General features: G+C 42.2%; 1 long non-coding RNA gene across 1 annotated transcript; it reads right to left on the minus strand.

The window, feature by feature from the left end:
- Positions 1–1744: 1744 nt before the first annotated feature.
- LOC120725712 lies at positions 1745–5080 on the minus strand. Its single transcript, XR_005694195.1, has 2 exons — positions 3152–5080; positions 1745–1838 (listed from the first exon to the last, which is right to left on the minus strand). It is a non-coding gene; the product is annotated as an uncharacterized LOC120725712 (long non-coding RNA).
- Between the last annotated feature and the right edge of the window lie 1463 nt (positions 5081–6543).

Genomic DNA, 6543 nt, shown 5'->3' on the forward strand with positions numbered 1-6543 from the left:
CAGTTATTTATTTGTAAAAAATGTTTGGAATCATGTTTGATTTTCGTTCCACTTCTCACGTGTGCACCACTTTGTGTTGGTCTTTCACGTGGAATTCCAATATCATTGATTCATGTTTGTGGCTGTAATGTGAGAAAGTTCAAGGGGGCCAAATACTTTTGCAAGCCACTGTAGATCACTTAAATTACACAATGGAAAGCATATGTGTATTATATATTCAAATAATTAAAAAAAATGTTCATTTACCTGTTACTACCACACACCAAATCCAGTGTTTTCCTGGCTTGTGTAGCCACTAGGTAACCAAAGCTCAACACTGCGCCCTAGCATCCTGGAGCACTGCCGTTGTGTTTTGTACGTGTTTTGATGTTTTTACGTGTTTTGTCTGTAGGGGCCACCGTAAATATACTTTTATTTATTCACTCCACATAAAATGTAATAAATAAATCATATAATACAAAAACCAACTATTCACATTTCAACTTTTAACTATTTAAATTTTCAGCTTTTTCCTTTTAAACAAATTTAAAGTGAAACAACACAAAACACTGCAAACCACAACACAATTAAATATAAATTATAATATGAAAACTAAAAGAACATGCATATTCTCTGTCATATGGGCCCGCATGAATAAACCTTCTGAATCCTTTATCATCTGCAACTGAAAATAGTTGTGGATGATTACTATACCTTTCTAATGTGACGTTGTTGTCCCTGGCTCTCTTTCTCTCTCTCTCCCTCCCGCTCTGTTGCTGTGCTACTGCGAGTACCTCTGCCCAGCAAAGCACAAGGCTCACGTGCGGAGTGAAGCGGGAAAAAAGTGCGAGAGAGAGAGAGAGGGTGAGAGAAAGGAGAAAAAAAAACAAAACCCACGGCTTCCAATAAGGAGCCGGCTCGCGTCGTTCACGTCAAAGAGCCGTTTCGTTCACGACCGACACATCACTACTACAGACACAACCACTTCTTTAACCTTTGCTTTGACATCTAAGGTCATGAAAGGTCACAAAGATCAACTTTAAAAAATCATGTAGGTGTTACATCAGTGTCCATTCTTCCTACAGGCGCACTGTGTTTAACCATTAGTCCTTCCTATTTAACAACGCGCGAGCATATATAGTGTATGCAGTCTGTGCGTCTGATAAAAAGAAGCCAAAAACTTTAAGCACCATGTCTGAAATAGCAGATGCAACATGTGTTCCCTCTCGCTGATCAATGACAAACCTGTAAAGACCTAACAAAAAGAGTGGAACAGTATCTCTGCTGTATCAAGCTTCCACCGCCTGAGTCTCCTGAGGACTCGTATGGAAGCAGTCGAAGATGGTGCCATCAAGAATGCTACAGGGGAACTTACTTACCTCTGTTATCCAATTCCAGCAAACATATGTGACGACTCTCAGAGGACGGGTTTCATTAGCTCTCGCAGTCACAGTCAGGATAGAAGCAGCCATTAAACTCAAAACTAGTCTGCTGTTTGTTTCTCCAATGACAACAGAAACATCCAGAAAATATGGACCCATTTGCTGCCCTGCAGGATTGAAAGGATGTCAAATAAAAATGTTTCAGTTCTGAGGTATCCATTCTAGCCACTGCATGGGTGTGTTTGAATATGGTTTTTGTTGACATCTATAGTTGTTGGTCCAAAATACTGCTATGCTTTTGGGCTGGATGACATTGTTAGAAACATGCTCATGTAGCTGCAAAGCTGATGGCAATGCAAAGTTGATTGCCGCATTTTTTTTACAAGCGAGATAGGAAGAAAAAAAATGCTATCGATGAACTGTGTAGGACTTTTTCTAACTTACGTTTTACTTGACTTTTACACGACACTTGAGCAGCTCCCTCTGCAGCTGGATCCTTAGCTTCCTGTCTGACAGACGCCAGGTGGTCAGACTGGGCAGCATCACCTCATCCCCCATCACACTGAACACTGGTGCTCCACAGGGGTGTGTACTGAGCCCTCTCCTGTACTCACTCTACACCTACGACTGCACAGCCACTAACAGCTCCAACATCATTGTGAAGTTTGCGGACGACACTACAGTGGTGGGTCTTATCACCAACGGTGATGAGACGGCTTACAGGGAGGAGGTCAGCGCCCTGACCCACTGGTGTCAAGACAACCATCTCACCCTCAACGTCGCAAAGACAAAGGAGTTGATAGTGGACTTCCGGAGGTGCAGAGAAGTACACACCCCCATCACCATCAACGGCGCTGCTGTGGAGAGAGTGAGCAGCTTCCGCTTCCTTGGTGTACATCTGGCTGAGGATCTTACATGGTCAGTACACACAAACAAAACAGTGAAGAAGGCGCAGCAGCGCCTCTTCTTTCTCAGGAGACTGAAAAGATTCGGCATGAGCCCCCGCATCCTCAGGACCTTCTATCACTGTGCCATTGAGAGCATCCTCACTGGATGCATCACCACCTGGTATGGCAACAGCACCGCCTACAACTGCAAAGCTCTCCAGCGAGTAGTGCGGTGCTCTGAACGGATAATTGGAGGTGAGCTTCCCTCCCTCCAAGACATCTACAGGAAGCGGTGCCTGAGGAAAGCGGGGAGGATCATCAAGGACTCCAGTCACCCCAGCCATAAACTGTTCAGACTACTTCCATCAGGAAGGAGGTTCTGCAGCATCCGGTCCCGTACCAGCAGACTGAGAGACAGCTTCTTCCACCAGGCCATCAGACTGCTGAACACGTCATAGACACCTCAGCTTCACTACTGGAACTTCAACATTATGCACTCCACACTGTATATAAATGCCACTTGTTTTGCACATATTCAACTCTGTATATTTTATATATTTTATTATTATTATTATTATTATTTTTATTTTTTATTTTTTACTATTTAATTTGTAAAAATGTGTATACACACACACACACACACACACACGTAGGAAAATATTTAGTATACACATCCAGAAATGCATACACTATTATATATTGTACATATATTTATTAGTTTCAGGTCGGCCATTCTTGTATTTTGCTCGTTTGTGTTGTTGTGTTTGCACATCTCTGTTGCTTGTGGGGCTCGCACACAAGAATTTCACTCGCATGTGCTGTGCCAGTGTGCCTGCACATGTGATGTGACAATAAAAGTGATTTGATTTGATTTGATTTGATTTTGATTTGACACTTGAGCACATGAGTCACAACTAGACTGCAGTAACTGTTCCACTGAGCACTAAAAATACAAGGAGGATATTATCTTTGTCATATTGCGAGGTGTTGGTGGCGTGATTCCTCAAATTCTCACCAGTTATTTGTAGCTGCAGTATGTCACTGTGTCTAGCCTGTTATTTGACAAGCACACATTTAACATGTCTGTTGTGCTAACTGTGATTAATATCAACTAAAACCAGCTGCTGATGCTAAATGGTGCAGGAATAATACTTGAAGAACAAGACGCATGGATATATTTAACATTCAGAGTTTCTGGGGTTACATTACAACACAACGGGCACCAAATTGCTTTTCCCTGCAAAATGTACTTGGAAAAGGAAATTATTATGACATACTTAACAAGTAGTTTCTAAGACACATAGTTGTGAGGATGACGATGAATATATATATGTACAAACGGCCACATTTGAAATTATTTTTTGAACGATTTTTGATCTTTAGATTAAAAGTAATTTATAAAGCATGCTACATGGCCAGCAGTGTTGGCTTGTTACAAAAAGTAACATTACTCATTACTTATCGTAAAAGTAATGCAGCTCATCTCCACCAGGGCTTTCTCTCTGTCAGTGTAACGTTGTATCCTCACCAAGCTGTGTTCTGCCTGCCTGTCTAATTTATTTTTGTATTCCTCCGTTTAGTTTTCCCCGGGTCCAGCATTAAAGCTGTTTTTTGAGTTCACCTTCTGCCTCCGGGAGTCTGCATTTGGGTCCTCCATTCCTGCCTGCCGCACACAGCACATGAGAATTGAATAACAAATTCAATATTGATCAAACAGGCCAGCAGGGCGTACCTACAACATATTTCTTAGAGACAGAATGTGAGGTGAGTTGATATAAAACACTAACTACATTATACTGATCTGAAATGAAAAAAAAAAACTATATATAAAAAGTTTTTCACAAGCAGATGCTCAAAGGGTGACAAGATGACGAATCCACCTTTAGAGTGCCGTTCAGCATTTAGTGATCTTTTCCACTTCAAATGCTTTCAAGAAGTCAAACCTAAAAGAAGAAATGCTGCTCAGCTATTCGTGACCCAGCCAACTGCAGAGCACACCTCCTCTAAAGATGCTTTGACTGAAAGAAAACAAACAAACAAAAAACTTGCATCCTGCAGCAGTAGATGGAAATCTAATCTTGCTGCACACCTTCTTAGGAAAGCTCACCAGCACTAGGTTGAGCCATTCTCAAACAGCTTCAGCTCTTGGTGTCTGGGATTCCACGCAGCCTCTTTAAGATTCTGCTGTCGACATTACTGTATCGCATGGCTCCTGCTGATTGTTCACCTATAATCTTTATGAGCAGTAAAACATTGTCATAATTCTTCTACAGTATGAAATGCCCCTTTTGTGTATAACGTTTTTAGAACTACCCACACCTTTGGGGCACCTGTTTTTTCTTTTTAGCTTGTGCTCCGGCACAGCTCTGCTTTTTCCTCTGTACTACGTGTAGCATAGCAGCATTATAGTGCGTGGACAGCAATTAACAGAAAAATAGAATCTATTTGATGGTTCTCGTCTCTCCAGAGTGCCTTGCCTCAATTCAATTTTTATAGTGTCAACAGTGAGCATCACTGGCTAATAGATTCTAATAAATACAGTCCACTAAGCAGGAACATTTACACTTTTTTAATGGGGTGGCATACAAACAAATTGTGCTGCACAAAAGTGCAAACATAATTTTGTTGTGGTTAATTGTTTTTTAAATTGAAAAAAATCTTTCGACTTTTTACTTAAGTAAAAGTTAAAATCCTTTTAAGAGATGTTTGTTTTATCTGAAATATACAGTGGCCCTGAGAGGTCAAACGGACTGCAACTTCAGAAAACACTTGCTAAAAGAAAAATGCTGCAAAAAGAAAAATGCTGCTTTTGCAGCGCTTTTCTTTTTGCAGCATTTTTCTTTTTGCAAGTGTTTTCTGAAGTTGCAGTCCGTTTGACCTCTCAGGGCCACCGTAGAAAGAGGCTATAAAACTTTGTGAAATAAAGCCAGTCGATGTGTTGAGTCAGGGAAGCTCACTTCTGTCCAGTGACAGTGAACCTAAGGTGTGTTGTTTAGGGTATACTGAACCAGTGTTATTGACCTCAGAGTCTGGGGGCCACAGTTACGAACGCTCTATCGCTTTTTCGTTTTCAGGCTCGTATGTTGGACGACCCGCAAGCCCTGATCACATGATCTCAGGGACCTGCTGGGGATGTACGGATGTAAAAGATCTCTGATATAGGTTGGTGCTTGTCCATGTAGAGTCCTGAATGTCAAAGTCAAAATCTTGAAGTGGATTCTGAATTTTATGGGGAGCCAGTGCAGCTGGATCAGCAGAGTTATAACGTGAGAGTATTTACAAGACTTGGTCAGAAGCTTTGCGGCAGCATTCTGAACAATGCTGACCTCTACATTGGAGAGACCAAACAGCCACTTCACAAGCGCATGGCACAACACAGAAGAGCCACCTCCACAGGACAAGACTCAGCTGTCCATCTGCATCTAAAGGTCAAAGGTCACTTTTTCGAGGATGCCAATGTTCACATTTTGGACAGAGAGGACAGATGGTTTGAAAGAGGAGTGAAAGAAGCATCTATGTCCACTGTGAGCGACCATCTTTGAACAAAGGCGGGGCTTACGACACCAACTCTCTGCCATCTATAATCCAGTTTTGAGATCCCTTCCCAGACGCCTTAACGCCCACTCACATCCTGGGCCATCTGACATCAGGAATTCGCATGATAAGGTGGGGCCAGGTTTCACAATGAACTCACCCGAAACTCTGGCTGATTGGGACCCACACCCAGTTTCACACCTTGGCTCAGGCGATTAGAGGATCATCAGGGGGTCCTTTTGTCCCTCTGTGGGGGGAAACTCCCACTGGGTTTATATCTGGGACTCTCCACCATTTGACCTTAGAAATGAAGAAGCTTCTCGGATGAGAGATGAAACGTCTTCAAGCAACTTAAAGAAGTCCAGACGCTTTTCTTTCCAAGCTCCTCAGACTACGATGACCTGGATGACTGAGAACCTTCACAGACATTCTGAACAATGCCATTGAAACTTTCTTTGGATTAACTCTACCATGGATGGCTCATGCACTGAGTGAAACAACACATACAATGTGAGAATGTAATCAAAATGTTCCTTGTAATTAAAGGGAAAGTGTGATCTTTAGGACACACTCAAGCATAACATTAGCTGGAATAATGTTCAATTATTACCAGCTGTTGTTCTTTAGCTGGCTCGCTGTCACCGGTCTGAAGACAGGAGTCGCATGTCTGGTCCGCTGTCAGTGAGTTAGCATGTTTATGCACATTTTTGTGTGTTAGAGCCCTCAGTTTATTTCAGGAGATGCACCACGAGGTGAGGAGG

The sequence above is a fragment of the Simochromis diagramma genome, unplaced genomic scaffold (assembly GCF_900408965.1).
Source record: "Simochromis diagramma unplaced genomic scaffold, fSimDia1.1 OVJJ01000733.1, whole genome shotgun sequence".
Taxonomy (NCBI): domain Eukaryota; kingdom Metazoa; phylum Chordata; class Actinopteri; order Cichliformes; family Cichlidae; genus Simochromis; species Simochromis diagramma.